Genomic DNA, 21,915 nt, shown 5'->3' with positions numbered 1-21,915 from the left:
CAAAAAAAATCCTTTTTTTCACGACATGGAATTTAAGCTTACAATTAATTACACGGGTCTAATCTAACCAGGAGATCCTCTAGGGAGAACCACACTTTTTTCCCCCAAAGTACTTTTCATCTAAGTGGGGAAACAGTTGTAATACAATCAACAAATCATAGAACTTCTTACCTTCTGCCCTTCTATGACTGTTACTTAGAGTTTTGTGGAGAGAATAACTTGAAAAGTGAGGAATAGAAATGTTGGATTTTTCTTGTCTCCCTTTTTAGCTGTATTTGTTTTCTGAACAGATCTCCTGATCTTTGGAGCCTGGAGTACTCAGCAGAGTAGGGCTCAGGTTCTCTGTGTGTCAGAGTGCCAGGTGTGGATAACTGAAGGCATGTCAGGTACTGTGGGCTGGGTGCTGGATTTGTGTTTTGCCTATGCTAGCTTAACTTAATCCTCACAGCGCTATATTATAGATAGCAAAATTTTATATATATATATATATATATATATTTTAGAAGTGAGCAACTGAGGATGAGAGAATATTGGTAAGTTTAAGGCCATGCAAACAGGGACAGAATTGCAGAATGTTAAGGCCTGATTGAATGAAAGAAGAAAGTTCTGAGAAAAGGGTGGGCTTTTCCCCCTCCTTATGCCAGTTATCAGTTTACGGCTTGCCAGTCACAAGCTCACACTTTACTGCCTGATCTGCAAAAATGGGTCTGGACCCCTGACACAGTTTTTCACTAGCTCACTTGCATGATGTTGTTAACCACTGTTGGTAGAAGACGCCAGAAGGACACTGCTGGGAGGAAGGCCCTGTGCCTCCTGGGTCTGTTGTGCTCCTTGGCAGCCCCATGCTGCATGGGCAGTAATTAACATCCTCAGGCTTTGAACACAATATAGTGTGATTACCTATGTTATCCATATAGAGACTTATCACTAAGAGTGCTGAAGATTGTTTCTTTCCTTTTCTTTTTTATTGTTTGCCTCTTAAACCTTGGATAAATACATGGATAATCAAGAGTTGGTGCCATTTATGAAATGCATCCCAACCAGATGACATCCCATGCTTTTTGTTTAATGCATGTGAAGATGTTTGTTCTAACTAGAATTATAATTGTTGTTTAGTCGCTAAATCACGTTTGCAGCCCCATGGACTGCAGCATGCCAGGCTCCTCTGTCCTCTATTGTCTCCCGGAGTTTGCTTAGTTTCATGTCCACTGAGTCAGTGATGTTATCTAACCATCTCATCCTCTGAATTATAATAACATGTGAAATAATTCAATTTGAGATTTATCTCTGAGGCTTTATAAATATTTGCCAAAGGATGTCACAGTATAATATAGGGTTATGTTTTTGTCTGTACTGGGTGTTTTATTTGGTTGCTAGTGCATTTTTTTTTTTTTTTGGAGAAGGAAATGGCAACCCACTCCAGTGTTCTTACCTGGAGAATCCCAGGGACGGGGGAGCCTGGTGGGCTGCCGTCTGTAGGGTCGCACAGTCGGACACGACTGAAGGACTTAGCAGCAGCAGCAGCAGTGCATTTTTTTTTACTGCTTTCTTGTGAATTTGGAAGAACAGACCTTCCAGAAAAGCTTTTTAAAGATTTTTCCCCCAGGTTGCTTTCTGCGTTCCATGGTTTTGAACTACTACATTTCATGGCAGTCTCTTGCTCCCTAACCCCATGCAATGCATAATTTATCATTTTGTTTGAAACATTTGAAAGGGACAAATACCCAGCCTTTACCTTGAACGCAAGTTGATACTTGATCTCTCTGTGCTGCTTTCATTTTCTCTACGTAACTTTTTATTTTGGTGTGTTTTTCTCCCTCAGAATTCTCCTAAAGAAATGTTTAGCTCATTGAATATATTTTCGGAGGTTCAGACTTTAAATTTTTTAAAAATTAGATTTTTTTGAAAAACAATGTATAGAGAGATAACTGCCCATAATCTTACATTTAGGTAACCCATGTTGATGTTGAAGATAAATAAAACCCAGTGCAGGTACGTGGCTAGCATACAAATGGCACCAAAAGGTACAAAAAGAGAAGGAAAAGCCTCTCCTCAAATGCAGCTGTTACGTTTCTTGTGATTTCTTCCAGGGGAAAAATGCTTTTGGCGTATATCTGTATCTGTCTCTGCTTTTCACATTTTTTTCATAAAAGGATTCAATGACACATTTTCTGTACTATTTTTGGTATTTTTCCTGTGTGTGTGTGTGTGTTGTTTTTTATTTTTTTTTAGAGCTCTTTCCCATCAACATACAGATATCTTCTTTATTCACTTTAATATGATATGATTAAGATTTCATTATTTCTCCACATTATGAGTGTGTAGTAATTGATTTTTACTATGTCTTAATTCTAGCTAGTTTAGTAACTGCCGGGTATTTGTGGGGAGGAGTTGTGGTTACCTAGTGGAGTTACTGTAGTTTGCCTTTTTGTAAATAAACATCCTGCTGATATGTCAGTAGGTTACGTTCCTAATAGTGAGATTGCTAAGTCAGAGAATAAGTGCACTTTTAACTTTGTTGTTATTCAGTCACTTGGTTGTGTGCAACTCTTTGGGATCCCATGGACTGCAGCACGCCGGGCTTCCCTGTCCTCCACTATTTCCTAGAGTTTGCTCAGATGCACGTCCATTGAGTTGGTGATGCTGTCTACCCATCTCATCCCCTGTCACCCCTGTCTCCTCCTGCCCTCAGTCTTTCCCAGAATCAGGGTCTTTTCCAGTGAGTTAGCTCTTCATATCAGGTGGCCTGAGTATTGAATCTTCAGCTTCAGCATCATCTTTCCAGTGAATATTCAGAGTTGATTTCCTTTAGGATTGACTGGTTTGATCTCCTTGTTGTAAGGGCTTTCCTGGTAGCTCAGCTGGTGAAGAATCTGCCTGCAGTGCAGGAGACCCCAGTTTGATTCCTGGGTTGGGGAGATCTGCTGGAGAAGTGATAGGTTACCCACTCCAGTATTCTTGGCCTTTGCTGGTGGCTCAGCTGGTAAAGAATCTGCCTGCAATGTGGAAGACCTTGGTTCGAGTCCTGGGCTGGGAAGATCCCCTGGAGAAGGGAACAGCTACCCTCTCCAGTATTCTGGCCTGGAGAATTCCATGGACTGTATAGTCCATGGGGTCGCAAAGAGTCAGACACAACTGAGTGACTTTCACTTTCACTGTCCAAGGTACCCTGAAGAGTCTTCTCCAGCACCAGAGTTCAAAAGGATCAGTTCTTTAGCACTCAGCCTTTATAGTTTAACTCTCACATCCCTACATAACTATGGGAAAAATCATAGCTTTGACTACATGGACCTTTGTTGGCAGTGATGTCTGTGCTTTTTAATACACTGTCTAGGTTTGTCATAGCTTTCCTTCCAAGGAGCAATTGCCTCTTAATTTCATGGGTGCAGTCGCAGTGGCACCCTACTCCAGTACTCTTGCCTGGAAAATCCCATGGATGGAGGAGCCTGGTAGACTGCAGTCCATGGGGTCGCTAAGAGTCGGACACGACTGAGCGACTTCACTTTGACTTTTCACTTTCATGCATTGGAGAAGGAAATGGCAACCCACTCCAGTGTTCTTGCCAGGAGAATCCCAGGGATGGGGGAGCCTGGTGGGCTGCCATCTATGGGGTCACACAGAGTCAGACACGACTGACGTGACTTAGCAGCAGCAGCAGCAGTTACTGTCCACAGTGATTTTGGAGCCCAAGAAAGTAAAATCTGTCATGGTTTCCATTTATTCCCCTTTTATTTGCCATGAAGTGATGGGACAAGATGCCATGATCTTAGTCTTTTGAATGTTGAGTTTTAAGCCAGCTCTTTGACTCTTTTCTTTCACCTTCGTCAACAGGGTTTTTAGTTCCTCTTCTCTTTCTGCCATTAGAGTGGTATCATCTATGTATCTGAGGTTGATATTTCTTCTGGCAGTCTTGATTCCAGCTTGTAATCCATACAGCCTAGCATTTTGCTTGATGTACTCTGAATATATTCAAAGTTAAATAAGCAGGGTGACAATATACAGCCTTGATGTACTCCTTTCCCAATTTTGAACAAGTCCCTTGTTCCATGTTCAGTTCTAATTGTTGGTTCTTGACCTGCATGCAGGTTTCTCATAAGACAGGTGAAGTGGCCTGGTGTTTAACTTTGATAAACATTACCAAATTGTACTCCAGAAAGGCTACAGAGATTTGTTATCTTTTACCAAGGCTGTATCCTTCTCAATCTTCCGCTCCCAGCCCCTGTAAATCACCAGACTTTTAACAGTTTTGCCAGTCTGATAAGTTAAAAATGTTATCTGTGTATTCGCTTACTTATCTTTAATTACAGGTTTAATATCTTCCTATAGGTTTGTTGAGCATTTGAATTTCTTTCTGTAAATTGTCCGTTCTTGTGCTTTATGTTGTACTATCTTCTTCCTCTTCCCCCTCCTCTTTTTCCTCTTCTTCCCTATAGGGTTCTTTATCTTTGTCAAATTGATTTATATGAGCTCATTTTAAATTAGGGAAATTAGTCCCTTTATATCGGTATTGCAAATATGTTTTCTCCTGTTATATCCTGTCTTTCAGTGTTCATTAAAAACATTGTTGCTGTAAGGAATATCAAACATTTTTTTTTTTTTTTTAAGAAATGAAAGAAGGGTGGAAATTTAGAAAAGTTGGCCATACTTTGTGCTGTGTTTAAGTCCTAGTAGTCGTGGTTTGGGAGAGTGTGTCTTCTTAGCCCTGGAAGCCCCATGCCATCTGACACACCAAGACCACTCAGAAGGAGTAATGCGTACTGGTGTCCTTCCAACCTCCAAATTTGCCTAGGTCCTCAGTAATTTATTGGGTTTCTTAAGAGCAGGTGAGCTAATGAACAGCCATAAGTATAAATGCCAAATTTGGCCACTTGATGAGATCATTCCTGGTGGCCAGACACCATGGGTAATTCTCACTTCTGTATCTCAGCACCCAGCACAGTTCCTGAAATGAAACACTGTGTGTTGAATTTATGGATGGAGACCAGGAGTAGCAAGAAATTCTAGTAAGAGGTGAGCAGGAATAATGAGCTTGAGTGAAGGGTTGACTTTAGAATGCTCTAGTCAGCTTGATGTGTGCATGCCTGACCTACGTATATCCCTAGTGGCCAAAGCACTTCATTTCCTACCATCGTGACCCCTCTTCATTTAGCTTCTAGACAGCAGGGGTGGTTCTAAGGTAATGATATATTATTTATCTCATGATAAATTTTATAGAATATTGAATGTGAAAATAGTGAACTGGCTCCAAGTTCACTGGAACCAACCTCTTCTTTCTTTGTGTTCACATGGTTCCCTGTCCATTGGCCAGTCAGAATCATATCTATTCTCTTGGGAATGGAGTGTCACCAAAACAATCTTTTTTAATCTACTTTTAAAATCATGAAGAGATCAAGAATGGATAGCTCTCCAAATTTCTTCAAAGAGCAGACTTCTCATTTGAACATTTAAAAAGATTCTGGTTAACAAGAATTGAGTGTATAAAGGCTTGTTTTATATATATAATATAAATTATGACTCAGCCTGTATCCAAGGAAAATATTTATTTCACTAGTTCTTTATTTAATTAAATATCTCCAGAGAAGCTTTTAAGGATTTCTTAAAAGTTTATATATATATATATATAAATATAATATACACTTCATACTTTCACACATACAGAAAACCTTTTAACGGTATCCTGTAAGGGGCAGTATTATGGTACAGTATTTTCTTGGTTTGACCTACAATGCTACTCCTTGAAAAGTATCAATAAATCTTAATTTCCAGTAGGATCCTGGCCTCTTCTTCAAACCATTTGACCTAAGATGAGATGTCTAATGGCTTTGTTTACTCTTCATAGTTCCATGAAGGCAGTTGATTCTGTTAAGCAGAATTTACTGAAATAAGAGCCTTACAATAGAAGACGGATTTATTTTTGAGAAAGCTAATGCTACGCTTTGACTTCTGCAACTGTTCAGTGATATTCAGTGCAAAAATAATTGGACATCAGAACATTTAGAGAACTAGCCATTGTTGTTTTGGATGATCATGGTGCTCATTAAGCCCTCCTTTCAGTGCCGACTGCTGAAATAAGTGATGATGTCATTAATTGGTCTTAACCAGATAAATTTTTTTGTAGTTTGATAATGGCACTTTTCTTTTCTAAACAGGATATCGAAATGAAAGATAAATGGAGATGTTTAAAAATTCCTGGTTGTGACAAAGGGAAGCTCTCAAATGATTTCTTGGGCACAGTGGTTTTGTACCATTGTAATCCACTTTGTATCTCCAGCTTTAGCTTATTAATCAAGTTGACTAAATAAGGCTGACAGAAATTCTTTTGTAAATTTGTCTTTGACATTTTATACAGGAGGATAAATGAATAAGGCAAATGGACTCTACTTTGAAAAATGAGTTTGTAAAATCAGGGATGTCTGTGGTTTTGTTCCACTCAGTGAGGGTGGGTTGGCAGGTGAGAGAACTTGGTGCCTTGTCAAAAGGCATCAAGTGGGCCTTAGATAAATTAAACATGAAAAATAAAATATTAATATCAACAGTTACCATTGTAAAAAAAAGATGCTTTGAGAAAATGCAGAACTTTTGTGGGATATTTTTGATTAACTGGTGTAAAGTTTTGGTGGTTATACACCTTTTGGAGGAATGCTTTGCAGTTGAAATAAAAAATATGACCCACTTGAGAATGAAGCTAGTGAGATGTGCAGTGAGTGGGAAAGCAGAGGCTTTGAAAATGGAAATTTCTGCATTTGATTCTGTGTTGCCCCTCAGGGCTGTTCCCAAATAGGGAATACACTCTCTCCAAGCCCCTGTTTTTTTAGTTTGTAAAAGCAGAGGTTAAAAGACCTACGTCAAAGAATTTTGAGAGAAGTAGATGAATTCGGTAGATAGTCATCACTGGAGAAATACGTGTCCTTCCTCTAAGGAAGCTTCTGGTATGTGCCGATGGAGAGAGCAGCTGCCAGTAACAGTCTGGGTCTGCTGACGTTGAATGGACCTCTTACAACATCGGGTTTCAGAACTTGCTGTTTTTCAGGAAGGCAGAGATGTGCTCTGCTATTAGAATGTGATAGTTAATGATTTTTCCCATTGCTGCCTCAAGTGTCAGATAATTGACCCTGGTTTATGTTGTACGTCTCGAGATGAAGCTACGAGTCCCACTGAGGTCAATTATAGGCAAAAGTATTTATATTGGGGCGTTTGTGTTTCTGGAGTCCTCTGCCACTGGGTCTGGTCACACAGGCTAATTATCGCCACTGTGAGACAGCAAAGTTGCCTTGGCGGCAGCCGCATTAAAACTTGGTCACAACACATTGAGCCAGGGCATTTGGGAGCTTCCCTCCCAGGTAGCCTCTGGCCTCCGTGTGGTTCACAGGGAGGTTGATTACATCATTGTTGGTCAGCAGGCTCTGATGACAGTCCAGACTTCGATCAGTGCCTGATACATCCTGATCACATACTCATATTGAACATACTTGCAGCAGTGGAACAAAAAGTCAGTGCGTGTGATTTTTTTTTTTAACCCCACAAACATTTTGCATTGGCATATAGCTGATTAACAATGTTGTGGTAGTTTCAGGTGAACAGTGAAGGAACTCACCATACATAATACATGTATCCATTCTCAACCAGTTCAGTTCAGTTCAGTCGCTCAGTCTTGTCCGACTCTTTCCGACCCCATGAATCGCAGCACGCCAGGCCTCCCTGTCCATCACCAACTCCCGGAGTTCACTCAAACCCATGTCCATCGAGTCGGTGATGCCATCCAGCCATCTCATCCTCTGTTGTCCCCTTCTCCTCCTGCCCCCAATCCCTCCCAGCATCAGAGTCTTTTCCAATGAGTAAACTCTTCACATGAGGTGGCCAAAGTATTGGTTTCAGCTTCAGCATCAGTCCTTCCAATGAATATTAAGGACTGATTTCCTTTAGGATGGACTGTTGGATCTCCTTGCAGTCCAAGGGACTCTCAAGAGTCTTCTCCAACACCACAGTTCAAAAGCATCAATTCTTCGGCGCTCAGCTTTCTTCACAGTCCAACTCTCACATCCATATGTGCCTGGTTGGCATATAACTTTGAGCAGAGTTCCATGAACTACACAGTAGGTCTTTGTTGGTTATCCATTTTAAATATAGCGGTGTATACAGGAGCCTGGCGGGCTGTAGTCCATATTGCGAAGAGTTGGACACAACTGAAGAGACTGAGCACGCATGCACGTGTGCACACACACACCAGTGCATGTGATTTTATACTTCTTTCTTTTCCCCCACAAAAGTAAACTTTCTTTTCATGTTTTTTTCTAACTAATGATGTATTTATATATATGTAAGTGCTAACAGGTAATACTTATTACGTACTGTACTCTGAGTGCCTTGTGTATATCATATACTTAGTTAGTCCTCATAAACTATAGTGTAGGCGCTATTATTATTATCCTTGGATTACGGAGACAAAAAGCTGTGGCACAGAGTGGTTGAGTAATTTGCTCAAGATCTCACAGCAATAAACAGAGGAGCCAGGATTTAAATCTGGGTCATCTCTTGACTCGGAGAAGGCAGTGGCACCCCATTCCAGTACTTTTGCCTAGAAAATCCCATGGACAGAGGAGCCTGGTGGGCTGCAGTCCATGGGGTCGCTAGAGTCGGACACAACTAAAGCGACTAAGCAGCAGAAGCAGCATCTCTTGACTACTACTATATCAACCTTCCTCTTCAATAAGAAAATTAAGATAGTTAAAAAGAACATTAAAAAAGAAAAACATCTAAATCCTATGTATCCGGTGACATCCATTTTCAGCACTTTGGTGCACTTACTTCTAAATTTCTTCCTTGAACTTTGATGGAAAATCCTCTCTCCCCATTTCTACTTCCAAGGGCTAATGAAGCATTGTGAACAGCTTGTTATTTATCTTCCCAAATATACATGCAAACACGTGCACAGGCATAGATAATTCACATCCATTTCTTAATGTCCTACTATATGTATTGTTCTGCAAGGCACATTTTCACTTAGTATGTGCTGGGCATACTTCTCTATGTATTGTATATCATCTAACACGTGTATTCTGACTGATAATTTAGTATGAACTGTACTACTTCAGAGGATGACTGTACCATGGTTCTTCCAGTGTACTGCTTTCATTAATGGACATTTAGATCGTTGCCCACTTTTCCCTACGCCATTTACAGTAACTGCATGTATTTTACTATGTGAAATTACTATAACTAACTTTCCTCTTATGAGATTCAGGTTGTTAGAACGTACTAGGATGAACGTTCTCACAACTGAGGATGTGGGTACATCCTTACTTAGTTACTTCCCAGTCCCTAACCGAACTTAATACTGAGATATATTTTATACACTGTACATAATGTAAAACTCACCTCTTTTAAGTGTATAGTTCAAAGAATTTTAATGTACTGAGTTAAGAAACCACCATAAACCAGTTATGTTAATGGAACATTTTCATTGGCCCAGTGAGACCCCTTTTGCCCTTTTACACTTACTCCCCATCCTCATCCCCAGCCCCAGATGACCACTAATCTACTTTCTGTCTCTACAGGCCTTCTCTGGACATTTCACATACCCTGTCACTTTTAAGAGTTTAATCTCCATGAGTAGTATTTCTTTTCTTATTCTGGAATAATTTGGCTCACATAAACTCCTGGCTAGAATTAATTCATTATATTAGGGCTTAGTACTGTCTTTCTTGAATATTATTATTATTATACATTTTTATCTTATGTTCCTCAAGCTGCGATTGCGAGGCGTCCTCAATAACCCTTGCCATATCAAAAGAGAACTGTTGGTGGTTTTCAACTTGTTTAGTTAATTTCTTCATGTGGTGGCTTGATAGTAATGGAGATTCTTGACTTTGAGAATATGTGCTGATTTCACAGAAGACATGCTACTAAGACATGCCAAGAACTTACCAGAACCTCACCTTTGAGAAGGGATGCCAAAAAGTTCTCAGCTGTGATATCCCAAACCAGTTTGGGGTACTAAGTGTTACCTTCATATTGCTTAGAAAAGTTGGGCAACCCATTTGGACTGAACAACTCTGTAGTGTTAAAACAATTTAAAAATTGTAAAAGTTACAGTTGCCATTCAGTGCTTTTATAAACTGTTTTGAATGAAAAGCTGATAATTTTAAAAGGATAATTTCATTTCAATATTTATTATTTCAACATCTGATTATCCCTGCAAATACTTTAGATGCCTGCTCCCTGCATTTGTAGAGGTGTGAATAATCTGATTATGTTTATATCGTCTGTTTTGGGATTTCCATTTGAAGTACACACATATTTATTTTTGTTATTTCAAGTGAGTAATTACTATTGCCCAAAGAGCTTTTCATTTTTAAGAAGCTCAGAGAGAGTAGAGAAATAAGGAACAAGCCTGCCTCTTTTATTGATGAGAAAAAATGCAGTATGCTATTAACTATATGCTAAAATATTTGTTAGCACACCAGAACGTGAGGTCCAGGTGTGAGATTATTTCTGTGTGTAGTCTTTTGAAAGTATCTGGTTCATGGAAAAGATAGTCCGAAGTCATACACTGAAGAGATGTGAAATGATTCAGCATCACAGTTCTCAGATGCCACATCACTTGTTGAGGCAAATTTCATCACCATCATCCCTGCATAGGCCCCCAAACTCATTTGCCTTTAGCGGCTCCTTTATGAGTCAGTGATTAACTTCTGTGGAAGGGAAAAGCTCTTTCTTTAAAAGCAATAACAGATTTATCTTGAATACCTTTGAAACCTGAATGATTGCTTAGGTAACAGCTGTTGCATCTTATGATCTTTGGCAAATGGGAAAGGAAGCTTTCTCAACTTGTGTTTGTCCTACACAGAAAAAACCAAAGCAATGTAGAGTTGTCGATGCTTACCCGGAAAAGGTAACTCATGTGTATAGAGGCAGAGAGTTGTAGACATCTAGGTACACCCAGGCACTTTGTCCTTCAGAACTTTTAGAAATTGATTTTCTCTTTTCATGGAAGGGGAGTGAGCTGTGATCAGCTGTGTGTGTCCTTGAGTGTCATCGGAATGTTGTTAAAGCTGGCTATGCCCTCTTCTTTTCCCCTTTCTCTTTTGATTTTGTGTCATGGCCAATGCCTTTCATTTAAGGATTGGACCCGGTCCGTCCCATACTTACTCTTTCCTGTACCATTCAGTGCTTTCATCGTGCTTTATTGTGCATGTGTACGATTTCAAGCTGCAAGATCCTTTCTTGAATTGGGCAGGGACAGTGTAAGCAGACACTGCTTGTGACCATGTGTCCTGCCTGGTACCCACAGAGCACCCCATCCTGAGTGAGCTCTTACCTAGGTGTGCAGTGAACCAGCACCTCAAGGATGATGATCTGCCGTTTGCAAAGAGTGTACAATTTGAATCTCTAAATTTAGCAACTGCATCAGGTATCTTAGATGGTCAGATTCACTGCAAGAGAACAGGTTGTGGGAGTATTGATGTAAAGAGGATGAACTGTTTTCTGGGGAGTTTTGTTTGTTTTTGATCTTATAGCACATTAATTTTGAGTAAATTTAATAAATCAACTGATGTTCACATTTTGAGTGCCCCATATTTTTACAAGACTGTGCATTATTTCCAAGTGTATGTCTTGTAAATAATGTTAACTTGCCATATATAGCTTTCTAACAGAGCCCCTGAGTTCTTGCTTAGGGAATCATTGAGGTGTGGGAACCCAGCTAATTATAAGAGAATCTTTTGAGTTCTTTAAGGAGGCAAGATGTGAAAAATAATGCCATTTGGGGGATGTGGTTGTTAGAAGGGTTTGATGTGAGGAAGTATACTACTAAAAGCAGCTATGATTGATTGAGCACCTACTGTATGCCTGGACTGTAATAGATACTTTATAATTATTTATTTCAATTAATTCTATGAAGTAGGTGGTGGTGTCTGTATCTTTACATACAGGGAAACTGACCTAGAAACGTTAATTTTCCCAAAGTCACAGATGGAGTTTAAATCTAGTTCTTTCTACTTCGTAACTCATTTACTTTCAAACTAACCTGTTCCTTGCTATCCCTGGTTCCAAAATATCTCCCCCTCTACAGTCCTGTGTTTTAACTTCCTTTTTGTATACTCTTAATGTGCTTATAGATAGTGCTTATACCACTTATAGATAGATCTTCTGAAATGCCCATGTCCTGGGGAAAAGAAACACCTTTGTAATGTGAGTTGACTTTGCTTTACTTTGCCCAGCTCCTAGCTGAGCAGACTTGGACTTGAGATACAGAGGGTTGTAAATGCAAAGGATAGAGAAGAGGCAGTGTTTAACCTTGGCCTCCAGACAGACTGCCCTTAGAGCCCCCTCTACAGAGCCTGCTGCTGCTAAGTCGCTTCAGTTGTGTCCGACTCTGTGCAACCCCATAGACGCCAGCCCATTAAGCTCCCCCGTCCCTGGGATTCTCCAGACAAGAACACTGGAGTGGGTCGCCATTTCCTTCTCCAATGCATGAAAGTAAAAAGTGAAAGTGAAGTCGCTCAGTCATGTCCGACTCTTTGCGACCCCATGGACTGCAGCCTACCAGGCTCCTCCGTCCATGGATTTTCCAGGCAAGAGTACTGGAGTCGGGGTCCTTCAGAGCCCAGGAACGTGCAACCTCCAGAGGACATGACTGCTGAAAAGGGGGTGAGATTTCATCAAGGCCAGCCGTCTCCCTTTCATTTTTGCTCAAGTTCTTTATCAAGGAAAGATAAAGATCAAGTTCTTTATCAAAGAAAGAAAATAGAGTGGGAGAGTCCAGATCTTGGTTTAGTTCCTTAGGGAAGGTTTTTTCAAGTACAGTTAAGACCCATAGTTGGATGATTAATCATATGAGAGTAGAGATAATGAAAAAATGACATATGCCTACCATCAACATTTTATTAAACTTAGAAATATCAATGCTAAAGGGATCGGTTAGTCTTTCATTTAGTGTTGAGAGTGTTTTCTTTGGCTGTCAGCCCTCTGTTTCGTGTTCCATATTGTCTTTCCTTCACAAACCATAATCTGATGCGCCATCGATGATGTCCAGTCTTTATTTCTTTAAAGCCAGAACATGAAGACTTTCCAAGCAGCTCAGTACTGAATCCGTCTAGATTTTAAGTTACATTTTCCCATTAGAGTCTTACCTCCAAGACACCTGATTTTTCAGCAGTCATTTTTAGCTATTTGCATATTTCAGGTGTTTCTAAAGCATTCAGTTTAGTTTTATAAAAACAACAGCACACTTTTTTCAAACTCAGATTTCATTTATTACTTCATGTTTTGTTAAATTATGTAATAACAGAAACAGGTAAACCTGCATAAACAGGTTTAGAAGTGGATGTAACTTGAGTCTTGGTTAAGCATTGCACATCTGCCAGCAGGAACAGAGCTGTCAGGCTGGTCTTAGTTAATTCCAGTCAGTGACAGTGAGTGGTTACTTAGCCATCCACATGCTTTAGTATGTTGTGAGGGAGGGGTTAATCTAGTCTAAGATTGCTTAAGGTATCCAGGGGACCCTACCAACTCATTACTATGCTTTTTATTATGAATTGCGTGATGAGTTGTAGACGTTCAAGACGCTAATCATCACAGTAACCCATAAAGGTGTTTTTTGGTATCTAATCAACAAAAACAAGTAAGCATGTGGCTAGAGTGAGCAGGGCATGGATTTTGCCATTACTTCAAGGTTTGCTGGCTTCCCAGGGGGTGCAGTGATAAAGAACCCGCCTGCCAATGCAGGAGAACAAGAGACACAGATTCGATCCCTGTGTTGCGAAAATCCCCTGGAGAAGGAAATGGCAACCTGCTCCATCATACCTGCCCGGAAAATTCCCTGGACAGAGGAGCCTGGTGGGCTACAGCCCATGGGGTCGCAAAGAGTCGGACACAACTGAACAGCTGAGCACATGGCTTGCTATCTCATGATATCCCTGGAGTCGAGGGATAAGCTCATGAGTTAGACGTGAGCCAAAACTCCCAGCTAACTCAAGTGCTTCTGCCAAGCTCTTCCTGTTACGTAAAAACTAAAAGGAATCCATGCAGATTACAGTGTTATTCTATTTATGATAATTAGTTCACAGAGTGTAATCAGTTCATGTCGTGATTTGTTAATTTGGTACATTACTTCATTGTTTTTGCTTTTTAGTTAGGCAGCAGTTTCATTTGTAGCTCAGTCAGTAAAGAATCTGCCTACAGTGCAGGAGACCTGGGTTCCATTCCTGGGTTGGAAAGATTCCTTGGAGAAGGAAATGGCAACCCACTCCAGTATCCTTGCCTTGAAAATCCCGTGGACAGAGGAGCTTGGTGGGCTGCAGTCCACGAGGTCGCAAAGAGTTGGACACGGCTAAGCAACTAACACTAGACAAAAGTTCATACCACTCATAACTTGGTCAACCATTTGGTGTTGAATGAGAAGCAAAAACCTAGAAAAAGAGCAACTTTGACTCTTAACAGCCTGAACGCTGGGGTCAAACTTGTCTTGCTTTCCTGTCTCTCAAATTAAATTAGCTATGACTTAAAGCAGAATGTATAGACAGCTATTTAAAAAAAAAAAAAACAAAAAAAAACTCTAGTTTTTTTTGCTGTTGCACGTTTATTTCACATAATCTCAGATTTATTTTTATTTGCATTTCATAGTGCCTGGCCCCAGAATTTGTACAGACCTCTTGAAAGACCACACCTTCTGAGAAAATTCACACTTGGAAAGTTACCGATAATTGCATAACAAGAGAAGTTTCTTAGTGGATATGGTTCTTGATCAAGTCGGAAAAAATTCTTCCCTGTCGTGTGTCATAAAATACTGTCCAGAAGGCATCTAACATACCAGGGGAAAACCAGCATTATGCCATCACCCATGTCACCAACCCTGACTCTCATTTCTCCTGAAGAAGAAGTTCTCGTGGCTGGTGACACTTTGTTTTGGAATCCACATAACACACACTCAGACTTGTTTTAAGTATCAGCGCTGAATCTTCACGTCTAGTCCAGTTGTTAGATTTGGCTCAGGGATTCCTGGTGGGCACAGCAAAATGAGAAACCTTGTGAGATTCATATTATCCATAAGATGGGAACTGACCAGTTTTTTTAAGAAAAACAAGTTTCTTCTAAAAGTTCTGAGAGGGACTTCCCTGGCGGTCCAGTGGTTGAGCCTCCACACTTCCACTTCAGGGGGCACAAAGTGAGTTTGAGTTTGAACCCTGGTTCGCAACCTAGGATCCCACATGCCACAAGGCATGGCCCCCCAAAAAAAGTTCAGAAAGGAAGGATGTGAAAATGGAATATAAATATTTTTGCCCTTTAACCCAGAGAATGTCCTTACGTGACCGTTTTTCCTCCAGTTTTTACGTGTCTATATATAAAGAGGATGTATGACTCAGGGGGCAAAGGTGAGGAATCTGGACATTTGGGTAGGCAGTACCTTGCTCAAGGAAGATTGAGCACAGTCTCCCGAGGACACATATGAGCAATAAGGTTCTCCTTTTTTGGGACTTTTGTCAGCTCATCTGCAACATCTTTTTCAGCTGCCTGTTCAGCCATCGCTTTGGTTACCTGTATCCTGGATGTCCATCCTAATAGAAAACATTTTGCCCAGGCAATCTTTTTTTCTTGTTGAGAGACAGATATCAGATCCACAGTCTGTGTAATTATCCCCAGTAATTCTTCTCGGAACTTTATCAAATGGAATTTCTGGTGTATCATTGCTTAACAATGCCTCCTTATCTCCCAGTACTAGAGTTTCTCAGATATTTCCTGATTTCCTTATCAGCCTCTGAACCTAAAAAGGAAATGTGGAGTGAGTGAGGAAATAGTAAGAATGATAACACCTCCCCACCCCACCCCTGTCACATACACACAGAATAAAGTTTCAGTGTGTATCTTCCTGGTAAATGGCAGATGGTGATTTTGGCATCTTTAGATTTTTATCATCCATCTGATATGAGGTGTTCTTGTCAGTTTGACCTTTTTGCCTTTTTTTTTCCCCTCTTGTTGACCTGATTTTTGTTTTTTTTATATATATAATCATATTTATTTATTTTTAATTGATTGTTTTATAATATTGGTTTGATTTCTGTCATACATCACCATAAATTAATCATAGGTTTACACATGTCCCCTCCCTCTTAAACCTCCCTCCCACTTCCCACGCTTTCCCACACCTCTTGGTTATTGCAGAACCCCAGTTTGAGTTCCTTGAGTCATGCAGCCAGTTTCCACTGGCTGTCTGTTTTACATATGTCAGTGTATATGCTTCCATGCTGCTCTCTGCATTCACCTCACGCTCTCCCTCCTCTCTTCCGCCCTTGCCCACACATCTGTTCCCTGTGTCCCTTCTGCCCTGCACACAGGTTCATCGGCACCATCTTTCTAGACTCCGTATATATGCGTTAATACGTGACATTTGTTTTTCTCTTTGACTTATTCCACGCTGTATAATAAGCTCCAGGTTCATCTGCTTCATCAGAACTGGCTCGAATGCATTCCTTTTTATGACGGAGTAGTGTTCCATTGTAAGTATGCACCACGGTTTCTTTGTGCATTCATCTGTCAGCGGACATCGAGGTTTCTTTAGGGAATCTGGAAATATTTTCATTCTTTGAGGAAGAGTTTGTAAAAGCCCCGTTGCCTGTGGGGACTTCAGGGTGGGTAATATTTGGGTATACTTTTAGGTTCGGGTCTCACCTTGCTCAGAAAATGTTGTGTGAGTGGGTAGGTTATGAAATAGACAGTGGTTTCACACAGTATATTGTGTATCAACTCCCTGTATCGTGCAACTTAAAAAAACAATTAAGCGGTAGGCGCTCCGGTAAATGTTGGTGAACGCATGAGGCTTGGTGGAAAGAGCTTCTGACTGGCGCTCTGGTTAGTAGTTTCTTATGCAACATAATTTTTTTGCTGTATTTGTTTTAAATAGCCCTTAACATTTTGTCTCTATACTAACAGTCTCCACTTGGCGTCTGTATATTTCTTTCATTTACCTCATCCTTCCTGCTCACTACCCAAATACACACTTGCCCTGTGATTTCACCTCCTTCTCCTCCAACTCTGCCAAGTGTATATTCTTTGTGTTTTTATTTATTGTATTTTGTTTCTGTCAGAAGAAAGCCTAGCTGAACATTTATGTAGTTTTGGCCTGGGGAAAAAAACTTGATACCATTGACACAAAATGGTAACTGAAAACTACAAAGAAATAAAAAATGATAGAAATTAATACTTAAATATCAAATGCCTGATACATGTCAAAAAAGACTCGAAGAAAAATTAAAAGGTGAATGACATGTAGAAAGAACATTTCTTACAGTCAAGTATATAATAGAAATAATAATACTAATTGTTATTCTGCAGTGTTTTATACTTTACGTTACACGTCCACACAGTTTATTCCACAAAGACTTCATAACAGTCCTGCAAAGAAGGTAGAAAGTAAGGTTTCTGAGCACAGGCACTAAGGACAGGTCATTCTTGGTTGTGGGCCGTTGCCCTGCTGAGTAGCACCCCCTGGTCTTTACCTACAGGATGCCAGGAGTCTCCCGACCCCCACCCTCGCCCATATTTTGACAACCAAATGTCTCCAGACATCACCAGATGTCCCTGGAGGACAGAATCATCACCAGTGGAGAACCACGGCCAGAAAGAAATAGTATCTCCTTTTTCATAAGCTGGATGAAACTCTAAAAAGTCAGTTGTTTTGCCCAAATACACCCGTCCCCTAAGTGACCTGTAAACCGGACAGTTACAGGACACTGCCATGAATGCTTTCAGTAAAACACTAACTGCCTTCAAATGGATTGTCTGTCTTCTATTACAGACATCTCTGAACTCACTTTCTTCTCACTTGATTCAGTCATGATTTCAGGCTTTTTTCTTCCCCCAAAAGAAAAACATGCCGTTATAAGTTTCAAGTTAGAAATACACGTTGAGAAAATTTTACAGCACATGCCTCACTTTTTTTTCCCCCAAGGAAGATTGATTCTATCTTAATTTGTACAGGATTTATGAAAAAAGTATTACTCTTACAGCTAATATACCATCCGGCCTTTATGATCCACCTCTGTCAGACACATAGGAAACACTGAAAGTATTCTCTTTCTAGGAAAGAGAATTTTCCTATGACTATTCTCTACAGAATACAATATTCTCTATGACTGGGAAAGGTAGTCATATACTGGGATGTAAAAGCAAAGTTGAAGACACTTTGATTATATGACCCAAAATACTTCCAAACAGACTTGAACTTCTGTTGAAGCTTTGTGAGTTTCCTTAATGATCTGACAGTGTGCGGTCTTATTCAGTGCGATAAATAGCAACTCTTTCTTTCATATTATCGTCCTTTCCCCATGTCTGAAAAAATACTAGATTCTCACGTTAGTAATTCTAAACACAGACACTTCAAACGATTGATCAACTGTGTCTAAGCAGTGTTCTTCCTCTTTTCAAACTGCTTCACAGCAACAACAACAAAAAGAAAAATGGAATTGTTTCATGTAATGCATTGCCATCCGCATACAGACTGATAAGATGAAAGAGTATTTGAAAGTCAGGGGAACATGGTTACAAAGCATACCTTCCATGACATACACCAGTGACCCTTCTTTGATGATGCAGCTGTCTTTGCCATACTCCACTGGGTACATACAATCCACAATCTCTTGGATATGCGACAGCTCCAAGTTCTTCATAAAGTCATTGTCATTGGATCTCCTTTATGAGATTCTTGGACCTGTGGTAAGAGAGAGAAGATTTACTGGCACAACTGATAAGTGTTTTCAGTTTTTGAGGTAGAGCAGAGCCAGAGAGTGTCAGGCATAGTGCAAAGGCATTTTCTTGTTCAGTTCAGTTGCTCAGTCGTGCCCGACTCTTTGCGACCCCATGAATCACAGCATGCCAGGCCTCCTTGTCCATCACCATCTCCTGGAGTTCACTCAAACTCAGGTCCATCGAGTCAGTGATGCCATCCAGCCATCTCATCCTCTGTCGTTCCCTTCTCCTCCTGCCCCCAATCCTTCCCAGCATCAGAGTCTTTTCCAATGAGTCAACTCTTCGCATGAGGTGGTCAAAGTACTGGAGTTTCAGCTTTAGCATCATTCCTTCCAGAGAACACCCAGGGCTGATCTCCTTTAGAATGGACTAGTTGGATCTCCTTGCAGTCCAAGGGATTCTCAAGAGTCTTCTCCAACACCACAGTTCAAAAGCATCAATTCTTTGACGCTCAGCTTTCTTCACAGTCCAACTCTCATATCCATAGCAATCCAATAATTTCCTGACCAGCCTGAGAACAGAGTACTTCCATGGAAGCAGGAAAGACCTTGAGAAATTTACCTTTAACTATCACTTAATGAATATGGGACCAACAAATAAGCAAAATTACACAATTCCATTGTGTTTTAGGACCTTTTTAAACCCAAAGATCATGGGCAAGTCAGTGGACAAACATTTTAAACTGAAGCTTGCAACTTAAAGAATGAATAGGAACAAAATACAACAAAACTTTATAGAACACACAGTATTATTTCCATGTTTATATACTATAAAGAATATCACGATGTATTACACACAGTTACAGTAAAACACAATTTGTTTATCTTTTGGGTGCCTGTTCCACTAGATGATATACTCCATGAAGGCAGGGGTCATCTTTATTTTCTCTATTATGCGTCCAGTGTCTAGTATGTCAGTTAAAGTACAGATGTTCAAGAAGTATGTTGGATAAAAAAAAAAAAATATTATAGAATTGATACTTAATTAGCTGTTAGGAATAAATGGTATAAATGTGATAGTTGAATATTTATTTCTTCAAGCAGCTTAAATTGAGGTAACCAGGCCAACAGGCAGATAAAACTCTACTGAACAAGTTGTTTTAGACAACATGGCCTGGACATGGGATTAAAGAGGTAGCCGGTGGGGAACATGTTTACAGATTCTCTGAGAATCCATGGTTAACAGGACAGTTTTTCAGAACTTGAAAGAGGGTGATCATTTAATTCTTTGTGATAAGAAGTGCCAGATGACTTCCTGGGATTAAAAATCAAAGTAGAGGGAAAAGGAGAAATACTGTGTCAGGAGCTACACAGAGTATTGTCAGAGTAGTCAGAAACTGGATGGGACAAACAGAAAGACCTTAGCAACACAGGGTAAGCACAGGTGGAGGGTAAGCAACACACTTGGAATCTTATGTTAAACATCTTAGTTTGGAAAGCATCTGGCTACAAGCCAGTCTTCATCCTCATTTGCTCAATGAGTGGCTTTTAGGGAAGCGACTTGCGGTGGTGAACGCTGACTACGGCGTCCGCACCCCCCAGTTCTGCCTGACCTCCACTCTCGGCCTCAGTCCAGCTGTTCCAGCCTTCACACATGATGTTTTGTGATGATTTGGTTCTGAGTTAATAAAAAGGTGCACATCAAAATGAAAACAATGTAAAATTTATTAACGTGAAAAATGTACTTAAAATGGACTGTTGTGAGGCAATTAAATTCTTTATGAAGAGTGTTAATGACATAGGATGAATTATTATACTATTTTTAAGTGAAAAAGCAGGATACAGAATTGTTTTTAGAATTTGAAAGTATGTGTGTGTGAAATGTGAAGAAAATAGGCTTTCACATTTGAGTCCCAATCCTAGGCCTGACATGTATTAAACGTTGAGCAGGTGGTTTTACTTTTCTGAATTTTCATTTTATCATCTGTAAAATGGTATTTAAAACTACCAGCCGCCAACAGGGACATGAAAAGACGCTCAGCATCTCTAGTCATTCAGTTCAGTTCAGTCACTCAGTCGTGTCCGACTCTTTGCGATCCCATGAATTGCAGCACGCCAGGCCTCCCTGTCCATCACCAACTCCCGGGGAAATGCAAATTAAATCCACGATAGATATCACCCCCATAGCTATCAGAATGTCTGTCACCAAAAAGACAGGAGATAACAAATGCTGGTTTGAATGCAGAGAAAAGGTAACTCCTGTGCACTGTTGATGGGAATGTAAATTGGTACTGTTACTATGAAAAACAGAATGGTGATTCCTCAGAAAATTAAAACCAGAACTACCGTATGGTCCAGCCATTCACTTCTGTGAATATATCCAAAGGAAGTGAAAACAATAACTGGAAACAATATCTGCATTACCATGCTCATAGCAGAATTGTTTGCAGTCGCCAAGACCTGAAAATAACCTAAGCATGCCTGATGAATGAATGGATAAAGAAGTTGTGGTGTGTATAGATACAGATGGGCAATGGAATATAATTTAGCTCTAAAAAATGAGAAAATCACCATTTGTAACAACATAGATGAATCTAGAAGGCATTATGCTAGGTGAAATACATCAAACAGAATGACAAATACTCTATGATCTCACTTTATGTGGAGTCTAAATTAAAAAAAACTCATAGAAGTCAAATTTATGGTTATGAGAGGTGGTATGTGGGGGGAGGAAGAATTTGAGAAAAGATGGTCAAAAGGTACAAACTTCCAGTTATAAGATAAATAAGTACCAGTGACATAATGAAATCATGACTAGTGAAATAATGACTATAGTTAATTACCATATAATACATAAGAAAGTTGAGAGTAGATCCTAAGAGTTCTCACCACAAGGGTAATTTAACTATGTTTTTCTTTTTATTTTACCTACATGAGATGGTGGATGTTAACTAAAATTATTGTGATGATCATTTCCCAATATGTAAATCAAACCATCATGCTGTTTTGTACAGTTTAAATACATATGGTGATATATGTCAATTATTTCTTGATAAAACTGGAAAAAATATGTGAAGAGTGGTAAAAATACAATGTTACTTTGAGTAAATGATGGGTGAAAAGTGGTGGAAGTAACTGCAGTTGGGGTAACAGGAAGAGTAGTAATAGGGTGTACAGTCATGATGTGGAGCAGTATCAGAAGGAAGGAAGTAAAATGTTGGCATAGGTTGCCTTT

The 21,915-nt window shown here is 39.9% G+C and overlaps 1 protein-coding gene across 25 annotated transcripts in view; it reads left to right on the top strand.

The window, feature by feature from the left end:
- The window catches only part of SGMS1 (sphingomyelin synthase 1), a 325,269-nt gene that overhangs the window by 229,454 nt on the left and 73,900 nt on the right, over positions 1-21,915 (top strand). For 2 of the 25 annotated variants that reach the window (XM_061402682.1, XM_061402688.1), the window contains one exon: positions 291-386. The exons of the other annotated variants lie outside the window; for them this stretch is intronic. The gene's annotated coding sequence lies outside the window, so the exon portion shown is untranslated. The remainder of the gene's footprint in view (positions 1-290; positions 387-21,915) is intronic. 25 annotated transcript variants of the gene reach the window in all.

This window comes from Bos javanicus, chromosome 26 (genome assembly GCF_032452875.1).
Source record: "Bos javanicus breed banteng chromosome 26, ARS-OSU_banteng_1.0, whole genome shotgun sequence".
Lineage (NCBI taxonomy): Eukaryota > Metazoa > Chordata > Mammalia > Artiodactyla > Bovidae > Bos > Bos javanicus.
Note: the sequence above shows the minus strand (reverse complement) of the source record. Positions and strands in the feature narration are given on the sequence as shown.